Source organism: Amblyomma americanum, chromosome 3 (assembly GCF_052857255.1).
Source record: "Amblyomma americanum isolate KBUSLIRL-KWMA chromosome 3, ASM5285725v1, whole genome shotgun sequence".
NCBI classification, from domain to species: domain Eukaryota; kingdom Metazoa; phylum Arthropoda; class Arachnida; order Ixodida; family Ixodidae; genus Amblyomma; species Amblyomma americanum.
Window position 1 is genome coordinate 93,575,456 of NC_135499.1, and position 21,796 is coordinate 93,597,251.

The window sequence follows — 21,796 nt, forward strand, 5'->3', positions numbered from 1 at the left end:
CGTTGCTTCTTGGTCTGCTCACGTCTTGGTCTGCCCTCCGCCACAAAACTCATTAAGACAACAAGAAGCAGTGAACTGGCGGAGACTGCAAACAGGAACATTCTTCAACCTATACATTCTGGAAAAAATGTACCCTACACAATTCAGGGACACATGCCCGTGGTGCGGGGCAACACCCACGCTATACCACATTACATGGGAGTTCAAACGCAATTATGCATTCCACAAACTCAAAACCCCGAGTGCGGAGCAATGGGAGGGTCTGCTCACCAGCAGCGAGCTCATAGCCCAAAGGGCCCTTGTGCAGCACGCATGCGAAGCAGCAAGACTCAGCGGAGCCCTGGAATAGGGGCCCGACCTTGCGAAGAGGCCAGACGTCAACGATGTGAACAACGGCCCACCGCTAATCTCATTGAGATTTCAATAAACGTTTTTCTCTCTCTCACTCTGCAGAAACCTTTCCAGCAAAGTGCGCTCGGAGGAGAACAAACTTATTGACGCGTCGCTAATGCAATGACTGGATTTTCCGCTAATGTAGAAAGCCTCCAGCTAAACTCTGGCTTTTGTGCTTGCGCTCCTGCCCAGAATCTTTGCTTCTTTAAAGCGGGGCTCGCACTTGCACGTCAGAACATGCGAAACTAAATTCGCGAGCTTATCTTGTAGAATAAAGTTTTGAGCATACACCCTTAAACGGTCGTTAAGGCAGCGCCCCGTCTGCCCTATATAGCATTTTCATGGCTTCAGTAAATGGTTTCAAATGCAAGTATGCGGTAGGAAGCGAAGTATGCGGACGTATGATCCCGGTATGAAATATTCGCACTGGCTCTAATTGCGCATTTTTGGCATGTTGTTAGCTTATGAATGTTTTCTTTGCATGTTGTGGCCCACACAAGATGACAGTAATTTAATGTGGCCAAAAATAAGGCGTTATATAGCATTCTTTTTACCGCGGTTCTATTTAATTTTCAGCAAACGTGTTCAACATGCTTGTCCCAGGTTACGTTTACTGAGAAAAAGAGCCCAAGTGATTTATGTGAGTTCGTATTTCAGTTTCATCATTTCCTACGAAAAGATTTTATGCGAGAGTGACAATGGTGTTTCTTACGCCAAAAACTATTGCTCTCATCTTTTTTAGATTAATTCTCAGGAGGTTATTATCAGACCAATGCTTAACAAACTGTAATGCTATATTTGCTGAGCTTGTCAAATTATTTGGGTTATCTCCGGTAATGAAGAGCAAAGTATCATCTGCATATCCAATGCACTGCGCCTGGCTAATAGCGGAAAATATGTCATTCATGTAAAGGACAAATAGGAGGGGGCGGAGAATACTGCCTTGAGGGACACCAGAAGTAAGTTTTTTGACGCGGGAATTTTAATTATTGTGGCTAACATACTGAGAACGGTGTTGAAAGTACGATGATAAGAGAACATTCGAATTTCCCCGTATGCCATAATGATGAAGTTTCTTTATTAACGTTTTGTGATGTACGCAATCAAATGCCTTTGAAAGATCTATAAGTATGCCCAAATCTAGTTGCTTGTTTTCTAGGGCGTCAATAATGATTTTTTTGCGTTAAAAGAGCTAATTCTGTTGATTTTCGTTTCAGAAAACCGTGTTGGCAAGGCGGAGTGAATGCTTTTCTGAAAATGGATAAAGACGAATGTGCCTAATTTTTTGCAATCCTTCAGACATGAATGGGAGAATTGACATGGGCCTAGAATTATTTATATTATTTTTGTCACTTCGTTTATGTATTATAATCACCTTGGCTATTTGCATTATTTTTGGAAATGTATTTTGTTCAAAGGCTAAGTTATACGTACAGGTCAACACTGGAGCGATGATATCAATAATGCACTCAATAGGGGCAATTTGCATGTGTTCACATCACGAGATTTAGATTTTTTAGGGTATTTTTTACATAAATCACTTCACTTTCATCAGTGGGAAAGAAGGCCATACTTTCAGAGATTATAGGGATGCAATCTGTCGTGAGAGAATAAGCTGTACCTGCGCGGTCAGTTTCCCCAAAGGAGACGAAGTGCGCATTCAACGCAGTAGATAGACCAGTGCCGCTGATATCGTAATTGTTGATTTTTATGTTGGTAATGGTGGAATGAATTATTGGTTTAATTATGATATTTAAGCGTTTCCACGAGAGTTCGACGTTTCTGGATGCCTTATGCAGATAGCTAGCAAAATATTCTTCCCTGGTAACTTCGACGTCTTCATTGTATGTTTTATACAATTGCAATACATGTATGTCCTCGCTTTCCACAAATTTCAAGTAAAGACGTTTTTATGTTACTTTTATTGACTATATCAGGTGTTAGCCACGGCTTCCATGATTTTTTTTGTTTTTTCGTCGAGCTAAAGATGGAAATTGCTTTCGATAAAGATCTGTAATTTGAGATACAATGGCTTTGACATTGAATTGACAAGGGCTTTGTAATGAATTGAGGCCGGCTCATATCGAACCAGCCTGAAAAAACATGTTGATTTTGTCGCCAGGAGAATTCTGTATGCTTAGCGCAGTCTTGCAAGCTTTGATCTGCCCTTGCAACGCATCGTCGAGTATCAAACGGGATTTGACCGAAATTCGTCCTCCATCGCACTGCTCAAACCTAGTGGGCAGAGGAGGCTGTAAACTGATTTATGGAAGCTTCACCAATTCATACTTAAGAGAATTAGAAGGGAGGGCAATCGCACGAACAACACGCACCTGGGATGTGATTGTGGCGCGTCTTTTCCTGCAAATGTCAAGAAAGGAAAAACACATAGGTCACATTTTCTCGACACCAACCAATTGAAGTTTTCTCTGTTTTCGAGCGAGCTAGAGTTTATGCGCATATAAGGAAGGCTAAACAAGTGTGTATGAGTGAGCAATCCACGGCGCACGGGGTGGTGTGGCGCGAAATCATTAGCATGGATATGGCAGAAAGCTGAGCACCACGCGTTACGTTAGCTGCTCGCTGGTCTAATTCAATTTAAGTATGTGCAATGCTTCAGTAAAGTACAAATGGATGTATAGCATTTGCCTGCACCGTGAACATAGGTTTAGAATCGTTGGATGTTACCTCGATAGCATTGCAAGACTATTTTCATGAATACTTGACACATTTGACTTAACGATGCATTTTTTTATTAGAATGCGTTCTTAACAGGACCGCTTAATTGCTTTATTTCGTTTACTTCCGCGGGTACCACAATCTGCTGCTCTTTTCGCATTTCTTTGGAGCCACAAAAGGTGTTTCGTTCGCTAGGAAGCCCCGCAACTCAGCTTAGAATCAAATCGCTTAGAGTGTATACTTTTGACAAAGCCTTTACATTTAAACGCGGATCACGCGGATCAAAAGGAAGGTGAATCGAGTGACCTGGTTCTAGGTACTTATAGCCCACGTACTTTTGCTGAATGCTCGCAACCGGATTATTTGCCATTCGATACGACGGAAGAAATGTGGTTTCGACGCGACCAGAATGCCGTCCTCTGGATAAGCAGCAATAGAAATATTGCCACGTGTAATGCTTCTTGCACACCTCAATGAATTTGCTATTTGGTAAACTAATGAATTTCCTATTTGATAAGATTGATGCTGTGCGCAGTTAATTGCCGTCAGGTGTCCACAAGCGGCGCCTAGAGGACAAAGAAGTGAGAGACACGCGTGCCCTTGCAGCTGGGACACTGCTTCACCATTGTGTGAGGTCAACAACAACAACACTGCTTCCCTGCTTGCGGCTTGTGCCTAACTCTTTTGGTTCCGCAACCTATTTGTGATATTTGTGGTTTAGTGCGCTTATTAAATCGCCCTCGAATATGTCGCACACCCCTCCTATAACCGAGGACGCCAGACCTCTCCCTGTCGACACGCCAGTGCACCGGCTCAGCCGCCGAAATCTCGGACTGCCCCCTGAGCATGGGGTATTAGAGACTACCTCTGCGCCGGCCCCTCCACCAGTCAAGCAAGGCGCCGCGTACTACACCCTCCAGAACCCACGGCTACCAAACTCATTTCACGGGACTCAGCTAGAGGACGTGGAAGATTGGCTTATCTAGTTTGAACGTGTCGCCGAATTTAACCAATGGGATGACGCCGCCAAGCTGAGGAACGTTTTCTTCTGCTGGGAGGACGGTGCTCGTACCTGGTATGAAAACCGCGAGGAAACTTTTTCATCATGGCCTGAGTTCCGACGTCAACTGCTCGGCGCGTACGTCAGCGCTGATCGTCGGGAGCGGGCTGAACGATCCCTGCAGTCCCGCAGGCAAATGCCCAATGAAACGGTTACCATGTACGTCGAAGACATGACGCGGCTCTTCCGACGGTCTCACCCAGCCATGTCGGAAGCCAGAAAGCTGCGCCACCTATGGCGCGGTATTAAAGAACTGCTCTTCGCCGGCCTCGTGCGCAGCCCCGAAGCACTGTTTCCGAGTTTCTGGCGGAGGCTGTCACGACGAAACAAGTCCTCCGGCAGTGTTCCACCACGTACAACCGGCCAGTCCTTGCTGCTTCTTTTACGAAGTCCCTCCTGGTTTTCAACAGCAATACCGACTTTCTCCTCGATGTGATCGGCACTGTCGTCCGTGACGAACTAGAGAAGATTTGTGGTACATCGCAGCCAGCGGCCAGCTCTTTATGAGCGTTATCCGCGAAGAGGTGCAGCAAGCTATCTGGTGTCCAATACTACGCGGCGAACCAAAGCCAATCCAGACATGCTACTGCCGCCCGACATGCGCTGAAGGTCTGCGACGCCCTGCACCAAATCCACCGGAATTTGCATCGCCCAAGCAGACAGACTACTGCCGCCCGACATACGCTGACGCTCTGGGACGCCCTGTCAAAAATCCCAAATCCAGCGGCAGTTCCTCTAACCCATCACAACGTCCTGCTATCCTCTATGCAGCCAGTGCAGCACATCCCGAGTGATCGACGACCCCTGCGCAGAACGGACGTCTGGCGTGGCGTTGACCGCCAGCGATTGTGCTTCCAATGCGGGGAGCCAGGTCACCTGTTACGCCGGTAACCATACCGAGAGCTTGGCCTGCAGGGTATTCCGATGCGCCAAGGCCCTGGTATGGCCAACGGCCCCGTGAGATTGAAGAGTACGTGACCCAGCAACCTCTGTGGTTCATTGCGCGCCGTCAGTTCCGCTCACCGTCACCTCACCGATCATCGTTTTCGCCGAATGCGCACAACTCCACGCGAGCGACGGCCGACTGCTCGCCCAGTCCTCGCAGGGAAAACTGAGGACAACGACCTCCGGGGGGGGGGGGGGGGGGGTGGTCGCTGGATATCGAGACTGTAAATACCCCTGACGACGAAGACATTCGAAGATAGAGCTTTGAAGGCGTCCACGACAGCAGCTGCACTAAAGGACCGCTTCTCACTCGAGAGACCCGTGCCTCTTGACGGTCACAGCATTAGCGCGTTGGCGGACACAGGAGTGGAGTTTTCAATTATCACTGGCAAATTGGCAGCGCTTAAAAGCAAATCACAACTCCTTGCTCTGGCGTGCAGATCCAGAGGGCGGGGGGCCATATGATTATTCCTCTTGGAGAGTGCACGGCTAGGGTCCAGATCAGCGGCTCGACGTTCATGGTTAGCTGCCTGGCGCTCCGCGACTGTTCTCGTGACCTGATTTCGGGCGTAGATTTTCTAAGTGGAAAGGTGCTGTTATCGACCTGCGGCACAGAACCGTTACCTTTTATACAGCGAAAGCCGACGACATCTCCGACGTTCGTCAACTCATCTCCGCCCTTCGTATTTCCACTGAAAGTGTTTGATCCCGCCGCGCGCCAATGTTTTTGCAAGCGCCCAATGCTATGATATGCTACGTGATTGACCTGCAGTCGCCGAGCGCAACCTTTCCTTGCTGCTGACACATGGCATTTGCTCGGCCCGAGGCCTTGTCCTCCTTCGTAACGGTCGGTCGGAACTCCTGTTTGCTCCTAATTAATACCTCGTCACCTTTTCTGAGCTACTGCCGTCGCGAGGGCAGACAAATCGGTCGATGTTACCGAGTGCTTTTTGGCCGAGGCTATGGACGCCCGGACAAGTGCCTGGTTCACATCGATATTAGCTTCGGGCTCTCAGCGACTCAACAGCGCGACCTCCGCGCCCTACTGCTCGAAACGATACCTGCTTCGATAACTGCTATCACGAAACATCGGATCATCACTTCCGATGACGCTCGCCCATACGACAGCAGCCGTACCGCATTTCCCCGAAGGAACGCGACGTCATGCAAACGCAGGTGAACGAGATGCTTACAGACAGCATTATTCAGCCCTCTAAAAGCCCGTGGTCGTCGCCCGTCGTGCTGGTTAAGAAGAAGGATGGGACATTGCGCTTTTGCGTTGATCACCGTAAGCTTAACGCCATAACAAAAAAGGACGTCTACCCGCTGCCCCGCAACAACGACTCACTCGACAGATTTCGCAGCGCCAAGAATTTTTCGTCGATCGACATAAAGAGCGGATAGTGGCAGATTGAGGTTCATGAACGTGGCAACGAAAAAACTGCCTTCATCACACCCGACGACCTATATGAATTTAAGGTGTTGCCCTTCGGCCTTTGCTCAGCGCCAGCGACGTTTTAGCGCATGGTGGATACTGTCCTGGCTGGCCTCAAATGCTAAACCTTTTAGTTTACCTAGATGACATGGTGGTGTTTTCAGAAATCTTCTACCAACACTTTGAACACTTGCCGGCCGCGTTGGATGCCCTGCGGTTGTCGACTTGAGAGTTAAACCCGTGATATGCGACTTTGGTTACAAACAGCTCAAGTTTCGCGGCCATGTTGTGAGCGCCGACGGCCTAAGACCCAATCCCGACAAAACTGCCGCCGTAGCCGAGTTTTCCTGTCCTACTACAAAGAAAACGCTCAAGCGCGTCTTGGGTTTGTGCGCCTACTACCGACATTTTATCGCCGACTTCTCTAAGATCGCTCAACCCCTCACCCGTTTAACGCGTGACGATACACCGCTCGTCTGGACTGCGGAGCAACGGGCTGCTTTCACAGAGCAGCGCCAGCGGCTGCACACTACCCCTGTGCTTGCTCACTTCGTTGAGGAGGCTGCTACTGAGATACACACCGACTCTATCATGATCGGGCTTGGTGTCCTCATTAAACATCTAGAAGGTGTGGGACGTGTGATCGCGTATGCGTGTCGCACACTCTAGCGCACCGAAATTAGCTACTCGCTGTCGTCTGGGCCACGATGAAATTTCGGCCTTATATCTATGGTCGTCATTTCAGAATGGTTACAAACTACCATTCCTTTTGCTGGCTGACTAATCTCTGGGTCCCATCAGGCCGCCTAGCACGCTGGAGCCTTTGCCTTCAATATTATGATTACATAATTGCCTATAAGTTCGGACGTAAACAAGAAGACGCCGACACGCTTTAACGCGCACCCGTAAGCAAGCTGCAGACAGCACAGAGGATGACAATCGTTTCCTAGGCGTGATCAGTATTTCGGACTTGGTGGTTAAGGCAGCGTGCTGACGCTGACGTGCGGTCTATCATCGATCACATAGAGGACCATGCTTCCAACGTACCTCGACACTTTTCCCACCACTTGTCCTCTGTTTGCATTCGCAATGGGGTGCTGTACAAAAAAAACTCCAGCCACGGTGAACAGACCTACCTCTTAGTCGTGCCATCAGACCTCCGCGATGACATCCTTTCAGCGTGTCATGATGAACCCACCTCTGGCCACTTGGGATTTACACGCACGCTCGCTCGAGTGCGTAAAGCCTATTATTAGCCCAAATTTGCAAAGACAATCCACCGCTACGTAAGCGGTTTCCGTTAGTGCCAGCGTCGTAAATCACCACCGCTAAAGCCCGCAGGTCTGCCCCAACCAATTTCGCTACCTCGCAAAGCTTTTCACCCAGTCGGCATTGACCGTCTGGGCCATTCCCTGTGTCGTCTTCTGAAAATAAGTGGATTACAGTTGCGACTGATTATTTGACGTTCTATGCGGAAACGAAGGCGGTGCCGCGCTGTAAATCCTCTGAAATCGCGCATTTCTTCATACACCACACTGTTTTACGACGCGGCGCTCCGTCCTCCGTCATAACCGATAGGGGCACCGCGTTTACAGCGCAGCTCGTGCACGAGGTGTTCCAGCTGATTCACACGAACCACCGCAAGACTACTGCATACCACCCGCAGACAAACGGGCTGACGGAGTGCCTCAACAAAACCTTAGTGGACATGCTCGCAATGTACGTCGACGTACGGTGTTAAGACTTGGGACGATATCCTCTCATATATGACGTTTGCCTATAACACGGCGATTAAGGAAACGACTCGCTTTACACCGTTTTGCCTCCTCTACGGGCGTGATGCCCAAACGATGCTAGGTGCCATGCTTCCGTGCATCCCTGACGACCAGGCGCACACGCCAGACGCCAAAGAATTTACCCGGCACGCAGAGCAAGCCCGCCAACAGGCCCGTACGCACATCCACCTGCAGCAGGCAACGGATTCAGACCGCTACAACCAACGACATCGCCACGTCGTGTACCACCCTGCCGACAAAGTGTGGGTATGGGCCCCGGTACGTCGCCCCGGCCTGTCGGAGAAGCTCCTGAGCCGCTACTTTGGACCCTACACAGTGCTGCGCCGCATCACGGATGTGACGCATGAAGACCTCCGCGATGGCACTCTGCCGAGTTCGCGCCGTCAACCTCAGCCTGAGGTCGTGCACGTACTGCGTGTGAAGCCGTACTTTACGCACTAACGGGCGCCTCTACCGCGTTTTTGTTTGTTTTATTTTTGCGTGCAGCCATTCGACGGACCGTGATCGTTTCTTCGCTTGTTTTACTTCCTTCCTTTCGCTCAAAGTGCGCCCACGTTTTTGCTTTCTTTTTAGGAGGAGAGGGAATAATGCCACCAGGTGTCCCCGGCCGGCGCCTATAGGGCAAAGAAGTGAGACGCGCGTGCTCTTGCAGCTGGGACACTGATTCAGTGTTTGCGGCCTCTGTCTAGCCCTTTTGGTTCTGCAACCAAACTGTGACAGTATGGTGCTTTATGTTCTCGCTTCAGCAGGTCAAAAGTTATAATCCTTTAATTTGCGCAAAAGGTATACTGTGGCACTGGTTTTAGAATAGCTGAAAACATTGAAGGATAACTAGCGAAGGTAATGGCATAATCCCATCAGTTTTCCAGCGTTGCCTTACTTGTCCTGAAATATCTCCATCTTGTTTTGAGGGTTAGGTGTGTATAGGTCTGTTTGGCCAGACCTGTGTGAGGACAATTGAATACAGTAAACCAAGATGAGTGCTAACCTTAGTTTCAAGAATATTTTTTGGAACACATGGACACCCAATCTTGAATAAACTGCAGTAAGAATGACAAGTTTTATTGGTTACTGCTGCTGAGGCTTTGAATAATTCTTACCGGCCAAACAATAAATATATGAATACTCATATATCCCAGCAGCATGAGACACATAGAGATGCTTTTAAAAAAATTTGCTATGCGTTTATTCTCCTGAATTCCACTTGGGTACATCAAAGTGAGGCACCTGCGGATGTAAGTACTGCTGATGGTGTCCGAATGCTATCAGCAAGCTTGTTGCATATAGCAGAGGAATATACTCCTTTATTTCACTACTTTCGTAATGTTCCTGCGCACATCGCCAATGACAGCTACAGATCAGCTGTCCATGTTCTGGGGTTAACCCTATAAATGAGCAAATGCCTTGCCGTTCCTCTTCCAGTCAGAGTTTTGACATCGCTAAATACTGCCCTGAACAACCCCATGCACAACCATGCTTAGCCCGCAAACCGCTAAGAAAGATCCAATTTTTCGTCGCCATCTCTTCGCCTTTTGGTTTCACAAAGTTTAATAACGCAGCTTGGTCTCCTGCGGGAGGTGTTACCTGGTCGAGTTCTTCTTCATGTCTGATGAAGGAGTCGAGCGCGGGAGATCTCGACGCTGAACACTCTCAGTGCACTATGGCTTTTGCGAAACACAAGGTAGCGGTTCAACCCGCCGTATTTTAGAAGCCTCTAATGCACACTGACCATTACTCGTGTTTCCTAAAAGGAGAACTTTTTTTGTGGAAAGGCATTTATTGCTGTTCGAACGTCATCTAAAGAACACTAGACTATAAAGTTCTGTGAACACGACTGGCGTCTATCGCAGTGGCGTTTAACAAAAAATTTTGAATGCTGCCACGTCTTCCTGCCTTATATTTCTTGTGTCCTCCACAACGGTTAATATTTTAATAAATAATTAACAATTTTTTTAATTTATTACAATATCAAAGGCCCCATTAAAGGTTTTTTACATGAGGGAGTAGAATTAAGGGCACATTGCTGACTCGATGGCTGATCTGAATGATAATGGGTCGGAATTCAGTACGACGGCGTTGGGCAAGTCATTCCAGTCCTTTTGCAGAGCGGACAAAAATGAGGACAGATGAGCACTTGTCCCGGCAGAGGGAGGGTAAACGGCCTACCGGGGGTTCGTGCGGCCGGAGATGCCGCGGGCAGGGCTTATAACAGATTTGACCATGTGGAGATAGAAAAACTCATTAAAAATGCATAGCCTTGCAATAGTAAGGCGGGCTGCTAAGTTTGTAAGATGAACATTACGTTTTAGTTCAGTGACACTTGCATGATAGGAATAGGCCGAGTGGATCAATATTGCAGCGCGGTTTTGTGCTGTTTCCAGTAAGCTAGAAAGGATACTTTGATAAGTGTCCCAAACCGTGCATGCGTATTTCAGTTTGGAACGAATTAAGGTTAACTAAGCGAATAACTTCACTGAGGGGGGTACTAGGCAAAGGGTTCTAGGAAATAACCAAAAACACAGTGAGCATCGTTAATAATCTGCGTTATGTGATGTGAGCATTTGAGATCGCGGGTTAAATGAACACTCAAGTATATATATTCCATCACAGCAGTGATTTCGGAATAGGAGATGAAGTAGTTTGAAGTCTGTTGGCGGTGACATCCACGAAAGCATAAGAGAGATGTTTTCTTCACGTTTAAAGACATTAGCCATTTTTTTGCACAAAGTTCTAACGTATTCAGTGTAAGATTGTAGGATTTGAATGCCACACCTGTTGGTAATTGGGCGGTAAATAACGCGGTCATCTGCAATCATGCGCACGTTAGAACACAAGTTAGCTGGTAAGTAAATAATATAAATAAGGAAGAGAACGGGCTCCAGGAAAATGCCTTGGGGCACCCCAGACACTAAAAAAACAAAAGAAATTGTACGCTTATTAACTGAAACAAACTGCTGTCGGTTAGTAAGAATGTTTTATATCCATTCCAAAAGAAAGCAATTAAGATTTCGGCGTGAAAGTTTGATAAAAAGCCGCTTATGAGGAACTTTGCCGAAGTCCTTCTGGAAATCTAGGAACAGGGTGTCAACTGGGATGTTAAGGTCGAGGTTGGAGCTTAAGTCGTTAACGAACAATGCTAATTGAGTGTCGCACAATAGCCCTTTTAGAGAACCATGCTCAGCTGGCTGAAAAATATTAACTGGAACTAGGAATTCTAGTGATGGATAAGGGTCGGTAATTATGACTACAAGATGATGGGCCCTTTTGGAGCTGGAATGACTGGCCACTTTCCAGTCATGTGGCACTTTCCAGTCATGTGATAAAAGGGATTAGCGAAAAATATAGAACAATACGACGCTAGTAGTATGCTTTGTGTTTTTGTGAACTTTATCATTAATACCTTCGATACCCGCTGATGACGTTAGTTTCAAACAGTCTATAATTTTTATAATGCAATTAGGGTCAAATGTAATATCAGGCTTAGACGGGAAATCAAAGGAAGGGAAATCAGGAAGATGTCCATCTGGTTCGCGAATGAAAACCAAACTAAAGGTTAAATTTAAGATTTCTGCACCGTCTTTCATCGCGATTGAATTGTTATCATCATCGCAAAATGTTAGTTTATTGTTCGAGTTCGGGTTGATGTGTTTCCAGAATTGGCGGGTGTTTGTTCGTAGCATACTGGTAAATGTAAATGAGAAAAAAAGGAATGTTTGGCTCTAAGAACTTTTCCGATAGAAGATTTTTCAGCTTCGTAATACTTTTCCATGTGTTCTAGTTCCAAGATCGTGTGGCGGATCGAAAAAACACTTTTTTCTTGTCGTAAAAGCACTTTAGATTATTTTGAAGCCAAGAGGATGTAAGGCGCTCGGTTGTAAGAATTTTCTGCAATTAGGCTGTGCATTTTTTTAAGAGTGCCCAGTTATTCTGGGGAGTTCTATGTTCCACGTCGATTAGAAACCAACTACAGAAAGCGTCGATTTCTTGGTTAATGCTAGTGTAATCACCTCTATCGTGAAGTGTGATTGCTTTGGTTGTTTCCTCAGGTTTGGGAGGTGGCAGGAAAATGTGGCGGGGATTACTGTACAATAAATAAGTCCTTGCAGATAAGAAAATGAAGATAAGGTTTCCGGGCGCGACGTTAGTATTAGATCAAGTATGCCAGATCATAGAACAGTTTGCCGTTTTAGAGAGGGTATCAGCTCGGTTAAAGTGAAGGTGTAACACGTGTAGAAAAAATTGCACTCAGGGGAATTTGATGATGTCTCAAAGGGTAGATCAATCTATTGCGGGGAAGTCACCTAGTACAAAAATAGTAGCATGTGGAATCTTCGTGTTTACTGTGTGAGGAGGGCTGAGAAATAGAGAGATGACGGAAGCGTTGCTGTCGTGTGGACGATAACAAGCACAGATTACGGTCGGGAGGAATAAGGCGTTAGAGCATTCAAAGTTGCGATGAGCGGCTACCAAAAGGCCACCCCCTTGTTTGCCTATGCGGTCATAGCGATAAACATTGCAGTTTGAAAACATGGCCGGTACCTCGTTGCTGCTTATGAATTGATTTTTGCAGGTTTAAGTTAGTATGACTGTGTTGCATTCAGTTTTGTGAATGATACTGCACTTTCTATCAAAAACTGGTCATTTTGACACAACGTGTTCAAATTCAGATAGGCTCGAAACTTGATTTGAATACTTAGAGCACGGCTTCCTCTCCGAAAGGTATTGCATTAGTTCTCTGCACTTGCTACAAGAACTTTACAGCAAGAAATTTTGACACATTTGCAGTGGGCTCCTTAGTACACAAGCTTCCTTAGAAAAGAAGGTCTGACAGCCTCGCCCATGACTGCGTGTTGCTAAGCCTTCAATAATTCCAGAAAACGATGCTAAAATATAGTGGAAATAAACAATGATCAGCCATTTGAGATACGTGTGGTGTCCGCCCCACTACCTCTGTGTTTCAATATTGTGAACATGCCTGAAACTACAGCAGGGCATTCATTCAGACTCTGAGTGGATTACAGCATGGTTGCATTAGAGAGGGTTCTCAACGTTCCATGGTCGTTTCCGCAGTACTCCGCGGTACTCAACATTTCTAAATACGTAACACACTTACCTACTGCAAGCTTTCTGAGAAGTGCTAAGCTTCAATTGTTGCACTTTAACAAGGCGCCTGCGTGATGCCCAGAACCGGCATACTGATTCCAGATTATTTCAGCGCTACACACGTTCTACACAAGCTCAAGCTTCCGGGATTTTCATATTCGCCGCACTACATTAACAATGCCGTACGTGATGTTTCGAACTAAAGAAGAAGCTGATATTCTGCGTTTCACTGCACAAGAAATCTAATTGATATAAGAATCTTTACACAGAAGATGTTGCAGCTGAGTTTAGATAGGCGCGGACCCATTGACATCAAATATTGCTGCGAATGAATGTAGTCCGAAGGTTACGTTAAAATTCGTTAGGAGTAATGGATGAATGAATGCGCTAAATGCACTACTGAAAGAAGTCTTTAAATATATAAAAAGAACCTGCCCGTTCCTTCAGAACTTGCTTCGCATCCACTTCCTTCCGAACACCAACTAATATGGAAACACATGTGTGTATTTATTTCTAACCTCCGTGATCTTCTGTAAACCATTCTCCTCTGAAATTCCACTGGCCTTGAGGTTATCAATAAAAAAATAAATATCAAAATTTACAGCCTTTAATAGAAAAAATGCTATATACTTGTCATTTCCTGGCAACATTATGTGATATAGCAGATTAAAAACATGCGTATAAATGAGAACAATAGTTTCAATAGTTCTTAGTGTCTTTTCACGCTTAAGTGGGATGCCAAGGTAAAGTAGGTGCTTTAATTGGCGGCACCACGTCCGTGACACAGCAGCATATTCAGCTTGCAAAGACGCGCACAGTCAAAAAGATGGACCGTAGATTTTTTAATGGTTCGTCTGGGCGCTAGGAACTGTGCCAAACTCTTCAGTCATGCCAACACAAACCAACCACGCAGAACTTGTCTGCGTAGAAAAGGGTTACACAATCTGAATAAGCTGGCACTTTTAGCTTTTTATACAAGAAAAGAAATCCTAGGACGCCCCTACTTCGCAGAATGGTTATATGTAGAACCTCTAAGTAAATTTCAGACCATAGTGGCGATAACAGACACGCTTGCTGGACCCAAGAAAAGATAGACACAATTTGTGGAAGACAATGTAATCAACAACAATTTCCGGCTCGAGTACTTACTGCTGCAAAGGCGTACCCATCTGTGCACAGTTCAACCACCAGTGACTCGGAAAATAAATGTGTGACCTACACCTCAAAAGTCATTTGCAATTAATCAATGAATCAATTAATCAATCAGTCAGTCAGTTAATCAACCCATCAATCAACATTTTATTTTGTCTGAAGGGGAAAAGCTGTCGCTATCTTGACGGAGGTCTTAACCAAAATGTCAACTTGGCAGTAACAATCAACGAAAAATAGCAAAGACTAGGTAGAAAGCAGCGCTATTCATTCCACCACAAAAGAAAGCAGCAAGACACTATATCATCCAAGCACTGATGGTCGCTGCTTACAGTCGCAGAGGTTAGTTTCAACAGAGCGGCTCCTCAAGGTACGTGCCCTATGAAGTGTAGTAAAGTTGGACATTGCAATCCAAAAGCGCCCTATCCCCATACCTTATATTGAACATTAGATAGCATAATGGCCAATTCCTCAGTATGAAAAAGGAGAATGTTACCTACAAAGTGTTTCCTTACTTTGAGTATACTTCCCGCTTTTTTTAGTGCGAAAGCAGTATTGCGTTGGGTGAACAGGGAGCAATATCTCACAATGTTTGTGGATTTGCGATGTTTGTGTGTTTGTTCCAAGCGAAATTAGTAAGTAATAACAAATCAAATATTTATCTGTGACTGCGTGTCGAACCCGCAGCGGCGCGAACAGATCAGCTTCTCTGACTACAGCGCGAAAGCACTACGCTCTCTGCGCAGCCGATCACGTCTAGCGCTAAACTGGCTGTTGTCGTTGTTGTTGTTGCCCTCATACCCTCTAGAGTGTACTGGCGCACACTCTAGAGCTGTGCATTGCACGTCGTCTTCTTCATCAACTAGTACAACAATCAGGCTAATATTCCCTCACTGAGCTATGTAGTGGTAGTGACAGAGAGATGTGCGCTACAAACGTTGGCATGGACAACGATGCGGCAAAAACACGGCACTAGAACAATATGCGTTGGCGTTGACGACATTGCTGTGGAACCACGGGACAGCAGCATAGGCTACCGACGTATATTTGGTAGCATTGATGATTAAATGATTGAAGGCACGCATAACTGGCTGCATGTGTCAGTGGAAAACCTAATCGCACTTTCGGCTAGGTGGCCTTTGTGTCCGCCTGCCTGAAAGCATGTTGTTTCAAACGTGCCTTCCATAAATGTTCCAAAATAAAATTGAATTCAATTTAATCCAATTTCATTTTCATGTGCTAGAAGAAGCTGCGGAAAGCCTTCTATGGTTTCATTGAAACTTTATTCGTAAGCACTCCGCAGCTGCGAATTAATGTTTTTGTTAGCTTTTGCGCCTAATTGACAAATCCATATGTATTATTAGCTGGTAGCTGCGTATTCCTGCACGTTGAAAACAAGGATCCAGCTCGCGTTTGCGTTTGCTGCTGCCTCCAGTCTCGTTGACGGGAAATAGACCACCAGACAGAGAGAACGCTCTTACCACGGTCGTGACGTATAGACAGCGTCACAGAAGTTTGCAAACATCGGACAAAGTAAAAGGGTCACGCACTTCCATAACGCTGTGTCTCAAAACTACACTTTAAATAAGGATAAGCATTGAAGCGCATCGTACACATTTTTCGCGCTCCCTTCTTCCCATCATTCTGACTGTACAGCGCTGTTTTTTTGTTTGCGGTAGACTTCATCCGCATTAACACGGACAGCGACGGTTCTTTCATTTGCTTTAGATAAGAACTTATCGCACAATTTTCATCTGTTACTTTCCTGTGATATATACCCGCTCAAGACGCTTTCCAAGCAGTTATTTTGTATGGTTTGCACACGGCCACTACTGAGCTCTCACTGCATTTCAACTTAAGAAGAGCCCACTTGGCTAAAAACAGAAAGATACGGCAATTTCTAGATCGTTCTCACATGCTCAGTCAATAGAGTAAGTGTCTACTAAACACGACTGGAATTTCACAAGACAAGAATTTAAATTTCAACTCGGAGCCTGTTTTTGACTAATGTTGTACGCGTGAGTGTTCATTTGCTGCTGAGTTCAAGGTTATCCATTAGGAAAAAAAATGACCTTTCCATTATGTCAGAACACAATTTTGAAATTTTTTTTTGTGTGCGTTGCGCGCGCTTGTGTGTGTGTGTGTGCATTTTCCCCTTACGTCACGTTGTTTGTGCTCGTTTAAATATGAACTTTTTCGTTTGACATCGAAGCCATAGTCTTATTCAAAGAGCACTAAGATGGCATTAAAGGTGCAGTTAGAAAAGAAAAAAAAATTGGCAGCGGTTCAACTACCGCTGAATCTAGTTTGAGCGAAAGCTGCAGTGTATCGGATAAGTAGACGCGGCTTGGCCTGTAACGTAGAGTGCGTTCCGCCCACTGGATAGGCAACGCACCTACTTGGCAGTTGGCGGTTATATTGGTTGATCGTGAGAGGTTGGTCACCCAATGAACGCTGCGGCTTAGTGGCTTAGCTCGGCTATGCCAGGACATAGGTAGCGAAAAATAAGGCATAGCATGCAGGTTAGTCTGGTTGTCTAGCTATGTTGTCGCAATAAAGACTACACAATTGTGGTTGGGGCGCACGCTAGCTCTCCATTTCAATCCTCCGACATGTTTTCATGCATGCGACGCAGCTGGCGAAGCGAGCGGAGGCGAACGCAACGACGAGGAACGCGGTGTCATCAAACGGCGGCGGCGGCGGCGACCCGCGCGTTGTGACTTCATGCTAGATGGCGCGGCGAGCGCGCAAAGCACAGTAACCGTCTCACATATCTCGGCGGACACCCGAACCGCGTCGTAAAGGGAGGGATAAAAGAGGGAGGGAAAGAAGAAAGAGAGGACTGAAAATTGAAAGTTGCATTTTGAGGAAAGGCGCGGCGCTGCGCAGCGGCGAAATACCTGTGGCTCGTTGCTACTAGTGGTACATACGCAGATGTGACTAGGGAGCGAGAGAGAGAAATGCTCCGTTTGTCCTCGCTGCTCCTCGCGCATGCGCAGCTTGGCTCTCCAGGAATCACGCGAAACTGCTCAACCGGCGGCCAGTACAGCTTTCGCTTTAAATTCTGGGGTGTAACGCCGGGCGGCGACACAGGAGCTTTAAGGTACGCCGTACTGGTGGGATCCAGATCAATTTCAGCCGCCTATGGTTTTTTAACGCGCGCCGTCACCGCACCGCAGACGGGGCTTTTGTATTTCTCCCCCTACCCGCCGCGGTGGCTCAGTGGTTAGGGCGCTCGACTACTGATCCGGAGTTCCCGGGTTCGAACCCGACCGCGGTGGCTGCGTTTATAATAATAATTGGTTTTTGATGGAAAGGAAATGGCGCAGTACCTGTCTCATATATCGTTGGACACCTGAACCGCGCCGTAAGGGAAGGGATAAAGGAGGGAGTGAAAGATTTTATGGAGGAAAAATGCTAAGGCGCCCGTGTGCTGTGCGATGTCAGTGCACGTTAAAGATCCCCGGGTGGTCGAAATTATTCCGGAGCCCTCCACTACGGTACCTAATTCTTCCTTTCTTATTTCTCTCCCTCTCTTATCCGTTCCCTTACGGCGCGGTTCAGGTGTCCAACGATATATGAGACAGATACTGCGCAATTTCCTTTCCCCCAAAACCAATTAATATTATTAATTTCTCCCCCACTAAAGTATGGCTGCCACGGCTGGCATCGAGCCCGCGAACTCAGGATAATAACAATAATAATTGGTTTTTGGGAAAAGGAAATGGCGCAGTGTGTCCCACATATCGGCGGACACCTGAACCGCGCCGTAAGAGAAGGGATAAAGGAGAGAGTGAAAGCAGGAAGAAAGAGGCGCCCTAGTCGAGGGCTCCAGAATAATTATCCCGATCCCGAAAACACTAAGGCACCCGTGTGCTGTGCGATGTCAGTGCACGTTAAAGATCCCCAGGTGGCCAGGTTCAGTAGCCAAACGCCAAATCCGCTAAGCCACGGCCGCGGGTACGTCTGAAAGAGCGAGACTCCTTTCATCGTCTTCTCGCTAGCCTTCAAACATACACTCCTTTCGATAGTTGCGACAACCAGCCGAGGAGCACAACAGCTCAGAAGGTGTGCCGTCCACGGCACGCAACATAGCGCCACGTTTGAATTTTTCAGAAAGCCCTCGAGGCAGTAGCGGCTTGATGAGAGCCAACAGCAGTCCTCATTGTCGGAAAGTTCGGAAAAGGAGAATGCGGATGAGTGCCGATAGCGTTCTGTTTTTCTTGCTTCCTCTTTCTAGACTGTGTTTCGCAACTACTCAACGGCCAGGTTTGCACGATGTTGTAAGTAGTAGCCACGAGGCGAGTTTTCCTCGGTAGAAATGATTTCTTTTTGGGCGCTGAAATCCACTCCAGAGGCCTGAGCCAGCGTTTTTCGGCTTGCGCCTCTGGCGATAGCTGAAAGGGAAGGATGATAATGCACTTACCGAAGCCGTGCTTGTCCACCGGTACTGAATTTTTACGGCCGGTTGCTGTATCACCGCGGCACTCGTTCGGCTGGCCGTTGAGCACTATAGATTCTGAAGTTGCCTTTTTCTTCGAGCTCGGACTTCGATCTGAGAATCAATCGTGAGTGTGCGAATCGTATCACCCGGTATTTTCGTCGTCAGAGTTGTGCACGTTTCTATACACGCGTATAGAAGCCAGTTGTTGCTTATTTTATGGTTTTGATTTTTTTTCTCGCGGGTTTCCATGTGAGCTCCTGACTGAGCCAGTACACTCGACTGCGGCGATAAAGCAGCTCATAGGTTTGGTGTGCGCACAGAGTAAAGCAGGTGACGAGTTGCCTGCGGCGTAAACAGACGCGCTGGTGTGATGCACATGGTTGCCGATCCCCTTTTGTCGTCCTCAAGACCTGTAGACACTTCTCAATGTACGTAGGTACATTGAATTTAGGCGGCTTAACACGATCCTTCAAAAAGAGTGCTTTATTGTTAACGAGGGAATTGTACTTGTAGTGTGAACAACAGGCGTAAAATATCGGGAATCGTGTGTTTCAAAATTTAGAGCTTTAAATGCACCCCTTAAGTAGGCTAACCGATCGGTAAAAATAATAATAATAATAATTGTTTTTTGGGGGAAAGGAAATGGCGCAGTATCTGTCTCATATATCGTTCGACACCTGAACCGCGCCGTAAGGGAAGGGATAAGGAAGGGAGGGAAAGAAGAAAGGAAGAAAGAGGTGCCGTAGTGAAGGGCCCCGGAATAATTTCGGCCACCTGGGGACCTTTAACGTGCACTGACATCGCACAGCACACGAGCGCCTTAGCGTTTTTCCTCCATAAAAACGCAGGCGCCGCGGTCGGGTTCGAACCCGAGAACTCCGGATCAGTAGTCGAGCGCCCTAACCACTGAGCCACCGCGGCGGGGCTCGGTAAAAAAGGAGAGGTCAAATTATAGACAAAAATTTCAGAGAACGGTGCAAACTTTTTTTTAATAGTTTATCGCTCTATAGTTAGAAATTCTGGTGATGTTTACGGCAGTCGTATAGATATATGTTACAGTTAAAAATAAATATTATTGGTCGTTCAATGCAAGATTATTGCTTAAGGCTAGCTTTTTTTCCATTTTTTAGCCAGAATATTAGCCCGCCTGTTTTTTACTTTCGCATCACTCCATCTGAAGCCGTCTTTTAAAGGCAGTGTCATTGAAGGCATTCTCAGTTAAGAAATACACATATTTGCTGCCCGGAACTACAGCACTGTTGCGCTGAAATTCCGAAATAACCAGCGGGACATGTTCTGCACCAAATCTGGTGAAAGTTTAGTGTACAAAAAAAGAGGAAATTTTGATACAACCCGCCGCGGTGGCTCAGTCGTTAGGGCGCTCGGCTACTGATTCGGAGTTGCCGCATTCGAACCCGACCGCGGCGGCTGCGTTTTTATGGAGGCAAAACGCTGAGGCGCCCGTGTGATGTGCGATGTCAGTGCACGTTAAAGACCCCCAGGTGGTCGAACTTTTTTGGGAGCCCTCCACTAAGGCACCTCTTTCTTCCTACTTTTACTCCCTCCTTTATCTCTTCTCGTACGGCGCGGTTCAGGTGTCCGCCGATATATGAGACAGATACTGCACCATTTCATTTTCCCCAAAACCAAATAATATTATTATTTTTCAATTTTGATACCCATTAAGACTTCATATTTAAAAAAGAGTCGCTAAAGGAGTCCTGCATTTAATTTAAGTATTAAGAACAGAAATCAAGAAAAGGCTAAAAACAAATAGGTGAAAAATATATAGCAAGCTCTGAGACTTGCGCGTTCCAGCCGTTAAGTGATTCAGGCGATTCAGTGATTCAGAAAATGAAGGCAAATAACATAAAATCAAAATCAATAAAATTAAGTTGGGGTGCACTACGCGGCATTTGATTAAGACGCGTAGATTTTACTATACAGCGGGTAACATTTTTCTTGCTAACTATACCACGGTATTTCATATATTAGCGCAAAAGGATCAAGTGATGACTAGAGCTAGTCGTGGAGTTTTTACTAAGGGGCATGAATAGCTAATTTTCGGCATGCAACCTGGCATGCATGTTTTTGTGGCATTTTACTGCACTTCAGCCTCATCAGTGGGTTTCTTCGCTACAGCAGAAGGCATATGAACTGCTCTTATTTGCCTCATGTTTGTCTTTAATAAATCTATTTCAGCGTCGAATACAACCACACTTTAATGAATCTGAAACGCACCACAGCTAAGAAGCAGATTTATAGGGCTTTAGTGAACATAGCAGTTCGCTGTATTGACATTAGCATAAGGTATAACGTGAACAATTAAATATTTGCCCCGCAACGAGCCTAATATGAATATTCCCTCTTTATGGGTGGTGGTGGTAGTGGTTTTTCAATCAAATATTAGTAAAAAGGAAGGAAAAGATTTTTGCTAGCCCCGGCATCTGCCATCGATACTGAAGCACCTGAACTGGGGCAGCGGAAATAAAGGATAGCAGGCAGAATGGAGAAATGAAAATGGTGAGGGGATAGGAAGAGAGGATATGGGGAGAAGTAATATATACAAACTATTTACACAATAATAAATGTGTCCAGGTTGTGCGCGTGATTAGTTCATGTTGGAGGAATTAAAACACACGCGCACAGCAGTGGGTTGGCTACAACTAGAGTGAGGCGTCCAGTTATTAATCGCTCAAGGTAGAACTCGCGGAGCGTTCGGTTACTGCGTGTAACTACCTGCCGGAGAACCGACGGGACTTCAAGCCCGTGCGTTCGAGGAATGCACAGAG